This window comes from Grampus griseus, assembly GCF_964374135.1.
Source record: "Grampus griseus genome assembly, chromosome: 12".
NCBI lineage: Eukaryota > Metazoa > Chordata > Mammalia > Artiodactyla > Delphinidae > Grampus > Grampus griseus.
Genome location: NC_139006.1, coordinates 80,629,015 through 80,644,270, shown reverse-complemented (window position 1 = coordinate 80,644,270; position 15,256 = coordinate 80,629,015). Strand labels below are relative to the sequence as shown.

Below are 15,256 nucleotides of genomic sequence, written 5' to 3'. Positions count from 1 at the left end.
AGCATCATGTACACTTTGTAGAGTTTGCAGAAGTATTTTATACAGAGATGTAAGTACGTATCCCAGCCCCTGTCAGAACATCAAATCCAAGTGCAGTGTAGTAGCACGGTGTAGTTCCCTATTGTTGCTGTAAACAAATTATAATGCACTTAGAGGTTTAAACAACACAAATATATTATCTTAGAATTCTAGAGGTCAGAAGTCTGACATGGAAACAACCTAAGTGCCCATCATCGGATGAATGGATAAAGAAGATGTGGCACATATATACAATGGAATATTACTCAGCCATAAAAAGAAACGAAATTGAGCTATTTGTAATGAGGTGGATAGACCTAGAGTCTGTCATACAGAGTGAAGTAAGTCAGAAAGAAAAAGACAAATACTGTATGCTAACACATATATATGGAATTTAAGAAGAAAAAAAAAATGTCATGAAGAACCTAGGGGTAAGACAGGAATAAAGACACAGACCTACTGGAGAACGGACTTGAGGATATGGGGAGGGGGAAGGGTGAGCTGTGACAGGGCGAGAGAGAGTCATGGACATGTGCACACTAACAAACGTAAGGTAGATAGCTAGTGGGAAGCAGCCGCATGGCACAGGGATATCGGCTCGGTGCTTTGTGACCGCCTGGAGGGGTGGGATAGGGAGGGTGGGAGGGAGGGAGACGCAAGAGGGAAGAGATATGGGAACGTATGTGTATGTATAACTGATTCACTTTGTTATAAAGCAGAAACTAACACACCATTGTAAAGCAATTATACCCCAATAAAGATGTTAAAAAAAAAAGATAATTTGGGATTTACACAAATACTTGTGTATTTAGTGTTTTGATACTTTTATGAAGCCTCTTCAAGGGTGAATGGATTCTTAGTATATATTAATTGAATTTGAGCAACGAGTTAGATTGAAGTAAAATTCTGTTTGTCACACTGCTGAAGGGTTTCATTGATACTAACTTCCTAGTACTTGTTTTAATATTATCAGATCATGGTCTTTTGAAGAGCAGGAGTTTGTCTGAAATTTTATATATATTTCTGTAAATTTTTCTTTGAATAAATTAGTTTGGAGCAGTCAAAGAAAAAAAGAAGTCTGACATGGGTCTTACTTGGCTAAAACTTCCACTTTGAACTTCTAGCCTCCAGAATTATGAGAGAATAAATTTCTGATGTTTAAGCAACCAGGTTTGTGATGATTTGTTATGACAACCCTAGAAAAGGAATACAGTCATCTCCTTTGGAATCCTGTTACTTCTGAATACCCTTCATGAAGTTGGGGCTCTTCCTCATAAAGAATATGCACTGAATTATGTATTGTATGCTGTTATCTGTATCACATGCTATAATGCAGCATTCCCGGGGGCAGGGATTTTTATCATTATTATTATTATCTGTTTGTTTGTCTTCCCACAGTACCTACAAGGGACCTTGTGGCTTTTCTTTAATGTTTAATAATATGGTCCCTCAGGATACAGCATCATTCAGATTCTTGTCAAAATTCAACTACACTTTTGAAATAGCATAGCATCTTGGTAATTAAGTCCTTGTTATAAAACAAGAATGCAAGAAGAACACATGAAAAATTCACCACAAAAAGCACTGAAGTTATTTTCGCACAAATCTTGGAACCACACATCTGAATAAACTCTAATACCTCAACATGATTTGACTGGAGAAACTTTATAACTACCTCACCCTCACATCTACAAATACTAAGACGATTTTCATAACGAATTCAGGACTGAAATAGGAAGAGAAAATTTTTGTTTGGCACTAAATTTGCAGCAGAGTTCAACTTCGCATTGTGTACCTCTAGAAAAATAAAAAAGACTTTCAGGGAAACACAGTTCTGTATGTTAAATCTCCTCATATTCCAGTATGATCACTACCTTAACAAGAGGAATAGTTTTTCCAGACACTGTAATGCTGCTTCTGAATGTCCAAATTTAAAAAATTTAATTGCTGAAATATACCTGGTAGAGTTATGAGGAAGCCAATGTTTTTCAACTAAACATAGGTAAGAAATTTATACTTATCTCTCTCAGGTTTTGCCATAGAGAAGCCTAGATTTCTGCTAATAAGAATGTGGTCAATATAAGTTTTTCAATCCCTCTACTACTGTCCAGATATTTACATAGATACTGAATAACCTAGTTTCATTGTCACTTTAAATATATTGTGTTGGTAACTAGCAGTTGGGGAAATTATTTAATGTTATGCCATTTATAAGTAATAAAAATATAATCTATATAATGGAATACACCTCTCCAAATAGATATAAAAATATAAAATACATTAGGGAGTAGTTTTCTCCAACACACATATGAAAAAAATCTACCCATATTTCACATGTATTATTAAGCACGCCTGTGTATGTGACTGTGATCATGCCTTTCCCTTTTATTTTTATATATAACACATACTTGATAGCTAGAAGCCAAATACCACTTGCATATCCTAATTCCCTGATTTCTCTTGAAATAGAAGAGTTTTTTAACCTACTTAAACTCTATTTTCCTTTAAAAACTGCTTATTATAAAGAATATATTTGCTTTTAATCCTGCAATGGTTTTAATTTATTAGAAAATAAACTTTGATTTACTGGAATTTATTGGGAACTCATTTCAAATTTTTTAAATGAAGGAAAAAATTCCTTGACACAAATAACTGATAATCCCAGGGGCATCTTAATCCAGGCCATGTGAAGGCAGAGGCTCAGTGTGTCTTCTGGTCAGGTCCCTCTCGAGGCTTCTGCTCTCCTTTTCCAGGTGGCTCCATGTGATGGGAAGATGGCTTTTACAGCTGTAAAGCTATATTTTCTCAGGTTTAATTTTAACAGGCAAGAAAATGTGTCTCTGAAAAGTCTAAGCATCATTACACTAAATTGTCTCTGATATGGTTACTTGCCCATACTAGTATGTGTGCCCAGAAAACTTAAAATATTTTGATTAGCTAAAGATGAATCACTTACCCAACCTAGAGGTAGAGGGGGTGTCAGCCCTACCCACAAGATGGGGCCTGAAATTTGGGGATGGAGTTGAACCTAGAGGGAAACCAATGCATGTTAAGTAGAAGCCAGGTGAATAGAGGTTAGGGGCCCATAAACAACAACCATCCACGAGGCTTTAGAAGACAAAATGAGTGTTGAATCTCCAAAAGTATTTAATTTTCTAAGTTTTGCTTTGATAAAATAGAGATTTATGTGTAGATTTTATATCTTCTGATCTCAGGTGACCATGTCATTATTCTAAAAAAAAAAAAAATTAGGAACGTCTTACTTGTCTTTATCATATTGGATTTATCACTATTTGGCCTACCACATTGTCATATGTATATGTGACAACGTCTTGTGTATATGTAGCTCTGCATGTCTGTGTGTATAAAGAGGGGAAAATGTAACATGTGTTTCTATAGTATGCATATGGCAAACAAAAGGAGTGGGCATATTCTTATGTCAGGAGTGACAGTGTCACCCTGTCCATTTTCTACTTGAGATTTATTTTCGGGGTGTATACCAATAAAAATAACTCTGTATTTCTATGGTGAGGCAAACACTGATTGTACTTTAGGCTTTTGGAATAAAAAGAGATAAAGATTCAGAGCAAAACATTGCCATTCTTAGGTAAATAAGTAATCAACAAATATTTTGCAGAGGATGGTAACAGAAAACGTCCAAACTAACCATTTGACACAGGCTTGATAATTAAAGAAACTAAACTGTGTCATTAGCATACACCAAGAATAACCTGAATTCATGGAGGAAGTCCCTAAAACAATATACAAAGGTACTTTAATTTCAGTGCTGATACATTTGGACAGAGAACAACAGGATCTAAGGATAAAGCAACTTGAAAAGATCATAACATAACAATTCCTTTAGCTGCACCAACTAAGTAAGTATAACTGCCAGATTCTTCCAGGGGGGTAGTTAGGAGGTTAATTTAGGAGATCCCGTGACCCTCTCTTTGTGCTTGCCCTACCACTTCCACAGCACATGAACTCTGGCTGAGCAAGTCTCCTCCCTAGACTCACCAGCATTCTTTGAAATTCTATCACCAGCCCAGGGACTTGGGAGACAGTAGACATAGACTGCAGAGTCTCAGAACCTCAGCTTTTTTCCAAGGATCTCTCCCCAAAGCCATGAGACACTTAAAATGATCTCAGAAAAGAAAAGAAAAGGAAAGGAAAGAAAAGAAAAGAAAATTAGTGGTTTTCAAGGAACTTAATTTCCCCTAAAAAACAAACTTCACCAGTAGCAAATGAGCTCTTGCCCTTCTTCACTTGGTGTGGAATGCTCTTATATCACTCTTCCATGTAACTATTTCCTTCCATCTTTCTGATCTCAATCTGAATCATCATTTCCCAGGAAGAAGCAATGACATGAATCTACTAATATGCAGCATTTAACAGAGTCACCATTGTAGATCTCTGTGCTGATGATTTGATTTGACTGTAGTTTTCAGGAGGACAGCTGTAATAGTGTGTGTCTTGCCACCCTTATATCCCCTATCTACACTGTGTCTGTCTGAAATATACAATAGATTGACTATATCAACATTTTTCCAGACTCCTTCTAGTTCCCCCTTTTGTAATGCTAAACATTTGTGTTTTCCTGAGTCTCTTGTAGCTAGAGTTTCAGATTAAGATTTAGATGCTGGAAAAGAGATGCTCTCAAGCGAGGCTTGGATTTGGAGCTGATTTCAGTGGGAAGAGAGTCAACAAGAAGTTACAGAGCTAGCAGGCCCAATGCTATGGGTGACTTCCTTACTCCCAGCTTGTAGCTAAGGTGGAGTGATCATGGAGGTATGGATGAAACAGGGACATCCGAGCCCCATGTCCTCCTGATAACTTCCCGGGGGAACCCATTCTCTAGTTAGGCTCATTCCATGGTGGTCTACCAGGAGTCTTTCTTGTACGTCTAAAGCAGAGTCTGCTCCCCCGATCCTTTGAAATCATCTGATTCCTTGCATTGTATACTTTTGTTATTTATCTATTTTCTGATCCCTACACCCGAACTCTGAGTGATACAGAATTCAGTAAATGTTTGTGGATTAAATCAACAGACTAATGAAGGTAGGTGCTACCTGGCTTTAAATGAAATTTCTTATACCTACACTAGATAGGATGAGATAATTTGAACCTTTTATAAAATCATGTCTTAATGTTATCTTTTTATTCTTTGTAAATTATATGTTACAAACATGTGAAATAAGTAGTGAGATGGATTACAACATTTGAAAGCTCGTGTTCCCTACATCACAGGAAAAAACCTGAAAATCCTTTTAACTCATTTTGAAAAATAATTCTTCATTTATACTTCTTATACAGCTATTAAAACTAAAAGCAGACTGAAATTGATTTTTTTTTTCTTAAAATGGATTACCTGCTAATAAGCAAAAAGTAGATAAGACAAATCTAATAAGAAGAAAGAATAAGAGGGACATTTCTTATACAGTACAGGTTAGGCTAATAAGCAGTGACTCATTCAAATATAGACTAGAAAACATTAAAACTCAGATAATTATCTGGAGAGAAGGACACATTTGGGTTTTAAAAATTTGTAGATCTGAATTTTTTTTCTTTTTTCCTGTATTGTACATAGAGCCAAAGGACATAGTACTAATTATAAGATGTTCGTTAATACAGGTAAAAAATACTCCAGCTACACCCCAGTCCCCAATCATGCCAAATACACAGTTTCTTTGGGAGAAACTGAATTAATTCTATCTGGCTTAAAGTAGGATAATTAATTTCAACTGGCTAAAGGTAAAATTATTCTTGTAATACAGACTCAGCCAGCTAATTATTTCTCCATACGTTACTGCTCCCCTAAACCTGCCTCACCCTGGCATGGCAGACCTCTCACATTTCACTGTTTGTCCTCCACACTGTCAAGAACATGCCACTAAAACAGCCACCAACATGCCTCCAGTGCAAAGAGAACCAGATTTTCAAGCACTGGTGTACCAGATTGGAAAATAAATTTCATTTGTGATATTTATTTAAATTCACTCTAAAGTATATAAAACATCCTTGAAAATAAATAATTAAAAATTACCATTAACAGATGATATTTACCCCAATCATCATCCTCCCTAAAGTTACACACACATACACACACACACACGCACACACACAAACTTCAGTAATGCCAAATCAGAACCAACCTGAACTCGTTACAGTTATCACAAAGGGTATTATAAAATATTTTGAGAACGTTGATGTTAACTGGTGGTTTTCCAAGTCTTAGAGCACAAAGAAGTCACCTAGCTATTTGTTTTAAAATATATACATTTCTAGTTCCCAAGTCACATGCCTACTAATTCAGAATTTTTATTTTCAGACAGCACCCTATCTGGGACAGAGAGCATCAGGATGCGATGTTAAGAAACACCTACGCTAGGAGATCAGAACACCTAATCTCTTTTTAAATTCCTTCTCTTCACCATGTAAATTCTACCAAATGTACATGAAGTAACACGCTTTCAGAGTAATAGAAAATAGAATGTGAAATATGAGTGTTATATGTAATTATTATTTTTGATTGATTTCCTATACATTTTGCACTAAAACAGAACCACACTCACAAAAGAAAAAAAAAACTATGTAATAGAAAATTAAATAGAAATTGGTTAAAAAGCAAAGAGATGATTCTTGTTAGTTACTGATGTATTGATGCATCCTCTCCTCGATTTTCCTAGAATTTAGAGAGAATTAGAAAGGCTGCCAAATGCTGTGGAGATTTAAATACTATTAAATTAAGCATAATAAATTGATAGGGAAACAGAAAGTGATGGCCAGTAGCAGAGAAATATGAAATGAAAAATCTCTCAATTATGTCAACAGCCATATTAAATTTAACGTGTGAATTAAAAAGAAATAGATTCAGCAAGTAGAAAGAGTACACTAAGCTGTACCAGGAGCCAACAGCTATTTTAGTGAAAATAAACTGAAATTCCAAAGAAATATTACATTGTCCTCATGAACCTGAATGAGTGTCTTTATTTAAATCAGTAGCTAAATTTTGGAAAACATAATAGGATCATGAATTTGGGTAATGGAAGAGTCTCAGGTATTTATTCCAAACTCTTCTTTTAAAAATTAAAAAACTAAAGCACAAAGAGTATTACTTCACCAGAATCACTCAAATTTTGACCATGGACCCAGGATAAGAGTTTTATTCTTTCATTCTTTAACCTCTGGTCCTATTTTCCTGTTATATGTGAGTTGAATCACACATTTAGCGGTTACCACTTTCATTGAATAATAATGTGGCATGCTCTCTGGAGCCTCTTTTATAAAGGCACTAATTCCATTCATGAGGGCTCTGCCCTCAGACCTAATCACTTCCCAAGGTCCCCACCTCCAAATACCATCACATTAGAGATTAGGTTTTAACCTTTGAATTTTGGAGAAACACAAATATTCAGCAGATCTCAATATTCCCAGAAGTCATCTACAGATCCAAAGGAGTCCATATCAAACTCCTTATGGCATTTTTTGCAGAAATGCAAAAAATTATGGCATTTTTTGCAGAAATGGAAAAGCTCATCCTCATATTGATAAGGAATTTCAATTGGCCCTGAATATCCAAAATGATATTGAAAAAGAAGAACAAAGTTGGAGGACTCCCATTTTCTGATTTTGAAACTTACTACAAAGGTAGGTGAATTATCTGGCATAATAGTAGACATGTAGACCAACGGAATAGAACTGAGAATCCAGAAAATAAACGCATACATCTATTAACAACTGATTTTCAACAAAGATGCCAAGACCATTCAATAGGGAAAAAAGTAGTCTCTTCAACAAGTGGTGCTGGGGCAACTGGAAATCCATATGTAAAATAATGAAGTTGGACCCCTATCTTACAACCAACTACAAAATTTAACTCAAATTGGATCAATGATCTAAACGTTAACAGGTAAAATTATAAAAGTCTTAGGAGTAAATCATCATAACCTTGGATTTAGCAATGGATTCTTAGAAATGACACTTTAAAAGCATGAACAACAAGAGAAAAAATATAAATTGGAATTCATTAAAATTAAAAGCTGCATGCAAAAAAATAACAAAACAAAACTGCATGCATCAGAAGACATTATCAAGCAAGTGAAAAGAAAACCTAAAGAGTGGTATAAAATGTTTGCAAATCATATATATCTGAGAAGGGTTTAGTATTCAGAATATACAAAGAACTCTCACAACTCAACAAAAAGGCAAACAACCCTATTTAAAAACGGGCTAAGGGCTTGAACGGACATTTCTCTGAAGAAGATACACAAGTAGCCAAGAAGAACATAGAAAAGATTTTCAACACTGTTAGTCACAGGGGAAATGCAAATCAAAACCACAACATGATATACCACTTCACACCCACTAGGGTGGGTATAATTTTAAAAAGACAGAAACAAAACCAAAAAAGAACAAGTGCTGCTGAGGATCTGCAGTAATAGGAATTCTCATGCATTGTGTCGTAAAAAAAAAAAAAAAAAAATTTTGTTGGTCTTTCCAAAAGTTGTATATAGAATTACTATATGACCCAGAAATTCTACTCCTAGTTATATACTGAAAAAAATTGAAAACTGGTATCCACATAAATACATGTACATGCATGTTCATAATACCTCTGTTCAAAAGAACCAAAAGATGGAAACAACCCAAGTGTCCATTAGCCCATGAATGGATGAACAAATTGTGGTATATCCATACAATCAAATACTATACAGCCAACAAAGGAACAAAGTACTGATGCTTACTGCAAAGGGCATGAACCTCGAAAACCTTATGTTATGTTAAAGAAGCCAGACACAAAAGGTTACATGTCTGATTCCATTCATATGCAATAGCCAGAATAGGTAAATCCATGGAGATGGAAAGCAGATTTGTGGTTGCTGGGTACTTGGGAGAGTTACTGTATAATGCTTAGAGGATTTCCTTTGGGGATGATGAAAATGTTTTGGAATCAGTTAGAGGTGATTGTACACTGTCAATATATTAAATGCCACTAAGTTATTCACTTTAAAATGGTTAATTTCATGTAATGTGATTTCACTTTAAGATAAAGAAAAATAAAGAAAAAAATAGTGAATGTTTCAGACCTATTAAAATTATCTGAGTTTCCATTAATCTTATAGTTTTATTTTTAATTTGAATTTTAGCTTTAATTTTAAAGAAATATTATAACCATAGTGTTTTGTCATTTTAAATAAGAAGCTAAATATTTTTTTTATCACTGCTTTAAATCAAGCTAATATAAATCAACTGATAGCAGCTATGGGAACTGCCAGTCATTTTATAATAAAATAGTGGATTATTAGTAGTATGCTAGTCATATCAAATACAAAATGAGATATAATTTCATACCTGAATATCACAACTTATAAAATTTCATGGAGTTCTAATTCTGTAAAATATAAGTGACCTGAAGTATCAAAATTTACATCTTCATTTTAACTGGTTATGGGACAAAATGTAATTTATTTGATACACAAGAAGGAGGTTTTAAAAGATGATAAAAGCTTCCATTAACCCTACAGACTTTGTTGTCCTCTAACATTTGCCCTGTAATAGAATAAAAGGGAGACTACAAGAATTAAAGATAAATCAAAATACACAATAAAATTTAAATAATGAAAATCAAAGTTTAAACACATACATTTATTTATTAATCTGCCACACATTTATGAGAATGTGCCAACCTCTGTGGACTGAGATTTAATATTCATAATTTTAATTTAACGAGACATGACAACATTTGGTGTTTTAGTAAGAGAAAGTGAAACTCCACCCAGCAATAATTTATTCCTAGAAATAATGCTTCACACGTACAAAATCTTATGTGTGTACGTTTGCTCCAGTAGACAATGACAAAACAGGAAGAAAACTAATACTCCTATTTTAGAATTAATCTTGTAGAAATCAATTCATTGTGTGTGTGTGTGCATGTATGTGTATGTGCCTGCACGTGTGTGTGTATTTGAGAAGAGGTGAAAGCAATCATATTATATTAAAGTAAATGCCACCTTATTTTGCAGTATATTGATTTATTTCAGTTCATTGGGGCACTTTCAGTAGATACCTTCCTTATGACATTAGTAAATGGTACTTAAGCATTTTTCTCTCTGCTAACTTCAGAAATTATTGGGCAAAAGGACATTGCTCTGCCCAAACCACACAATCCCATTCACCTTTGTTAAAATGTATACGAAATCACGGGTTTCTAAATTTCATGAAATAATTTATTTTGAAGAATGTCTTGTGTGTAGTCTAGTGTTTTGATATACACGTCATTCCTCAAAATAAATTATTTTCATTTTTTATAAACAAATTATAACAAACTTCACATACAAAAGGGTTAAAATTTTCCATATATCTAAAAGTCTCTACAGTAATAAAAGTTTATATTAAAAACTATATTAAAAGTTGAAATTTCTAATGTATCTCAGAGAACAAAGCTGGCTAAGAACAGCTAAAGGAAGACAAAATGATAATATCTAATAATATCAAATTATAATGTTCTATATTTAAATTATTACTACTTCACAACAGTAAAAGAATAGATAAAATTATTGTTTATTCTTAAATTGTTCAATAATTCTATGAGTAGAAGCAGGCTTTGGAAGAACAATAATGAATGGGGAAAAATTAACAGATCCATAGGTGTGACTGCTACACCACTGAATGGAAACAAAATACTTCTGAAGACAAAGTTGCCAAGCAAAATAAATATAATGCCATTCCTTGTTGTAGGAATGGACACTGTCAGTAAATTCATTAGGAATTGACTTTGAATGCCTTTCCACTTTCAGATTAATTCATCATTTTCCTGAGACACATCAATTACCACTCTGTCACATTAACTTTCTGAGAATGACCCATTATGTGACCTGAATGAAGGGAATCAGTTGCCAGAATGATTTAAGAAAACAAGCTTCCAAAGCTCTTCATGAGAGGCATGTCGACTAGTCCATGGGGCTTTGCTCAGTCGAATACTGACCACTTTTTCCAATAACATTTCACTCGAAAAAGTATTGTTTGCAATGGGAAATACATATACCGCACATCAACAGAATTAAGGCTTCACAAGCACAAGAATCTGTGCCATATATTGAAGAAAGCAAATCAGCCTTTATAGGATAGGTATCATGATTTTTTAAAAAATCATTGGGAATTGCAGTTCTACTTTTCTCCATTACAGCAAAAGGATGACATATTTTGATAAATATTAGGTTATATGTGTCTGTTTCCTCTTTGGTTGTTTTGTTTTATCACTTTATGGCGGTCACAAACCCCACTTTTCATTTCCTTTTCTCTCATTCATCTTTTCTTATCCTCTGTCCTGAAGTTCAAAGAAGTGAACAAAGGGAGAAACGGGACAAGTAAGAGCTCAGAAAGGGATTAGAAATAGCAAAGTATATACAGCTGTTTATTTTTATTTTTTTCTTTTCACCAAGCCCTGGAGAAGATGGTCCTTTCTAACACAGTTCTCCAGGTAGGGTTTTCTCACTCTAAAGGGACAAGCAACTTTCAGTGTCTTTAAGATATTTTACACACAACTCTGTAATTTCTAGATAACCCACAGCAATGCATATTATTCTCATCCATAGAGCTGCAGATTAATTTTGCCTGGTGGCAGTGCAATTTATGTCCTTACCCCTCACGGAAAAAATCAGTTTTGCATCTATTAACCAAATTCATTTCAGCATTCCTGGTTGTCCCTTGTCTGATACTTAGATACTTCTCTCAACTGGCTATAACATCTTACTGGTTTCTTCAGGAATGAATAGATTAAATAAAACCTTTCACATGTGTTCATTTTATGCCTATATGAGATTTATGAATTTAGCATTTTTTAAATGATTATATTTAATGATTATTAATTGAATAATATGTTAATCTGATTATGATATTTGGAGATGCTATTTTACTAATTTAAAATATTTTATTTTATTATTCTTCATAACATGGAAACTCAAAAAGTAGGAGCTAAAAAAAGTATTAGTAATTTCTTTCCACATTACAGTATGACATGAACTCCCTACTTTAGATATCACCATAATTTTTAATACACTTCAAATTTTTAGTGACATTGATCTTGTGAAAGAAAATGAAGAACATTTTTTAACAAATATTTCAGGTAACTGAATTCAAATTTGCTGACTGCCTGGAATATGTTTTTAAAAATATGAAATATTAATGATCCCAATGTATGTGTTTCTGTATATTCATAAGCGGATTTTTTTTTTAATGTTGTGTGGAGATACACAGACTAATGATCAGGCATCACCAGCACACTTACCTATTGGCCGTGGAGTCAGAGTTTCAAATGTAGCTCCACGGTTCTCCTCTTAAACCACACACTTTGATTCCTTTATGTTTTCCAAAGCTATTCTCAAGCATCTTTGCCATCATTTAAAATGCAGCTTCATTCTGATAAGAGTATCCTCAATACTGCTGCAGAAGGTCCATTATCAGATATCAGTTGCTCTGTCGATTATACTAAAGCCATGGAACAGTGCAACTATTACCCAAAGCAATGACAAACCAAAAGATCCACATGCTGAAGCTGTTCTAGAAAAGTCTGTGGCAGTGGTTTATGCTTTAAAAATAATTTGCTACTACTAGAGTAATAATTTTCCAATCTAGCCATTAAAAATTCAGGTATACTGCTTTTTATTAATTGTAAAAAATTGATACCCACATAGCCTTAAACATAAGCTATAAAAGCAACTACCAGATGGAGATTTATGTGATGAAATCACTCGTGTGAGGAAGAATCTTTGTCTTTAAATTAATAGTACAATTTAAAATTGAAAGCCATTTTCTTTAAAAATGCATTCCTTATAATACTAAAGCCAAAAACACTATGTAAAAGTCCTCCCCTCCCAAATAAGTAGGATTTATAAAAATTTCATTGAATAATGAGATTGTTAAAACTCAAGAAATTAACAAAATTTATTGATATGGAGATTTCTGTGAGCAGTAAGTAGAATTGTATCTGCCACAAATATTTGTTAAATGTGGTTAGATGTAAATATAATGTGGTAAGATATCTTACATCTCTTTTAGAGGCCGATGATGAGTGATGTTTACAGTTGTGTCTCTTACATGCCAGCACCTATTTGCCCATCTCACTCATATATAGTACTTTTATGCATTTAGATATCTGGTAATTCAATAGGGTACTTATATACATACATATACATGTTTCTCCTTTATGGTACTTATGCCCATAATTTTATACATATAGATTAGTTTTCATTGAAATGTTAAAACCACAATTTAGCTTTGTGTTATAATGACATCTATACTATTCCCTGGCCTTTGGCATGTTCCATATGCAGCTTTGATTCATTTGACATTTGGGGACATCTGAATCTTGATATTTTGACCTATGGGGATCTCTGTGGCACCAAGGATTTTGACCAACAGCTGCTCCACGACAAGTAATTATTTTGGTTTAAGTGGTGAGTCTGAATTCTTAATGAAGATTGTAAAATATTGCTAACACCTCCTCCCAGCCATCAAAATGATATACACTTAGGGAATAGTCTACTGATTGATGAGCACACACTGAGTTGTTCAGACCTTCCAGAATCTTCCCAGTTTCCAAGGTCTGTTCAGTTCTAGGCCAAAGAACTACATTGGTCCCAAAGAGCCCAGGTCTAAAGTTAGGGTGGCCTGTTAACAGGACAAGCAATTGGCATATATACTAGGTCCAAACAGACCCCAATCAGCCCTCATATTTCCTAAATGACACACTTTATGCTATAACAGTTTGATATAACTAGAAAGACATCAAAGTGGAATAGAGTGAATTACTTCTTTATCTGAGTTCTCATTCCACTTTACTCTTAGCAATCATCACAATGTAATACTGATAACAATTTATGTGTATATTGTTACACATAGATATATTGTGTATATCTCCCCAGACAGACTCTAAGCCCATGCTAGGCAGGATAAAGATTCATTCATCTTGGGACTTCCCTGGTGGCGCAGTGGCTAAGAATCTGCCTGCCAAAGCAGGGGACACAGGTTCGAACCCTAGTCCGGGAAGATCCCACATGCTGCGGCGCAACTAACCACAACTACTGAGCCTGCACTCTAGAGCCCACGAGCCACAACTACTGAGCCTGCGGGCCACAACTACTGAAGCCCATGCGCCTAGAGCCCACGCTCTGCAACAAGAGAAGCCACCGCAGCGCACCGCAATGAAGAGTAGCCCCCAATCGCCACAACTAGAGAAAGCCTGCGCACAGCAATGAAGACCCAACGCAGCCAAAAATAAATGAAAAAAAAATTCATTCATCTTCACATCACCAGCATCTAGAGCAGTGACTAACACAGAGTATAATATAAATAAATGCTTGTTCTGTTCAAGTGAACCAAAGGGAAACAGATATTTTGATGACCAAAACTTGTTCCATAATCGAAACAACTGTGCTTTCACAATGGCAATCTGCAAAAATTTCTCTACAGATTTATCAGTTGTGTACATGTCAGAACCATACACCATTACGGATGGTTTATGAATCCATATAATAGAAAATTATGATCACTGACCATAACAGTTAACTTTAGTTATTTGCATTGCCAAGTCATGAAACACTAATCCAATTTAATCTTGCATTTGCAATAAATCCCTAAAATCACAAAGAATAAGTAATATAGAATTCAATTTTTCTGCCCATTTAGCTATTAGAGCTCATATGAGTATGAACTACTTACATAACTCAAAAATATGAACTTTTCAAACTCACTTTTAACTCACTGTTAAAGGAACTGAGTGAAAAAAATACAATTGTGCATTAAGGTACTATAGATACTTTCATGGAAGAAATAGAAACAAGCTGTATATGTTTTGTAGCATATTGACCCTAAAACACATAAATTACAACTGCCACTAAGAGAATATTTTAAAAATCTAAAAACCATTTATCAGAAAAATCCCATCCATAGCAATAAATGTGTCTGTTGGCTTTAGGACAAAACAATTCCAAAACAACCTAAATTTCCCAAAGTCAAAATTTGAATTTAATTCTGGTTTTAACATTTATGTCATCGCCTATAAAGGCTATTTGTAACACGATGTGTTTAATTGATTCAAAAATAATTTTTCTGAGACTAACTAAAAAGAAACCAAATAGGAGTGAACCAGCTACATTTAAATGTTTATGCAGATACTTACCATAGCTATTGACAAATGCTTATTACATAGTTGCCCAAACTAATGGAGAAATATACTCAT

General features: G+C 34.3%; 1 protein-coding gene across 1 annotated transcript in view; it reads right to left on the bottom strand.

Annotated features, from left to right (window-relative positions):
- CCDC102B (coiled-coil domain containing 102B) overlaps positions 1 to 15,256 on the bottom strand; it is a gene marked incomplete at its 5' end in the record, with an annotated part of 224,382 nt that overhangs the window by 101,461 nt on the left and 107,665 nt on the right.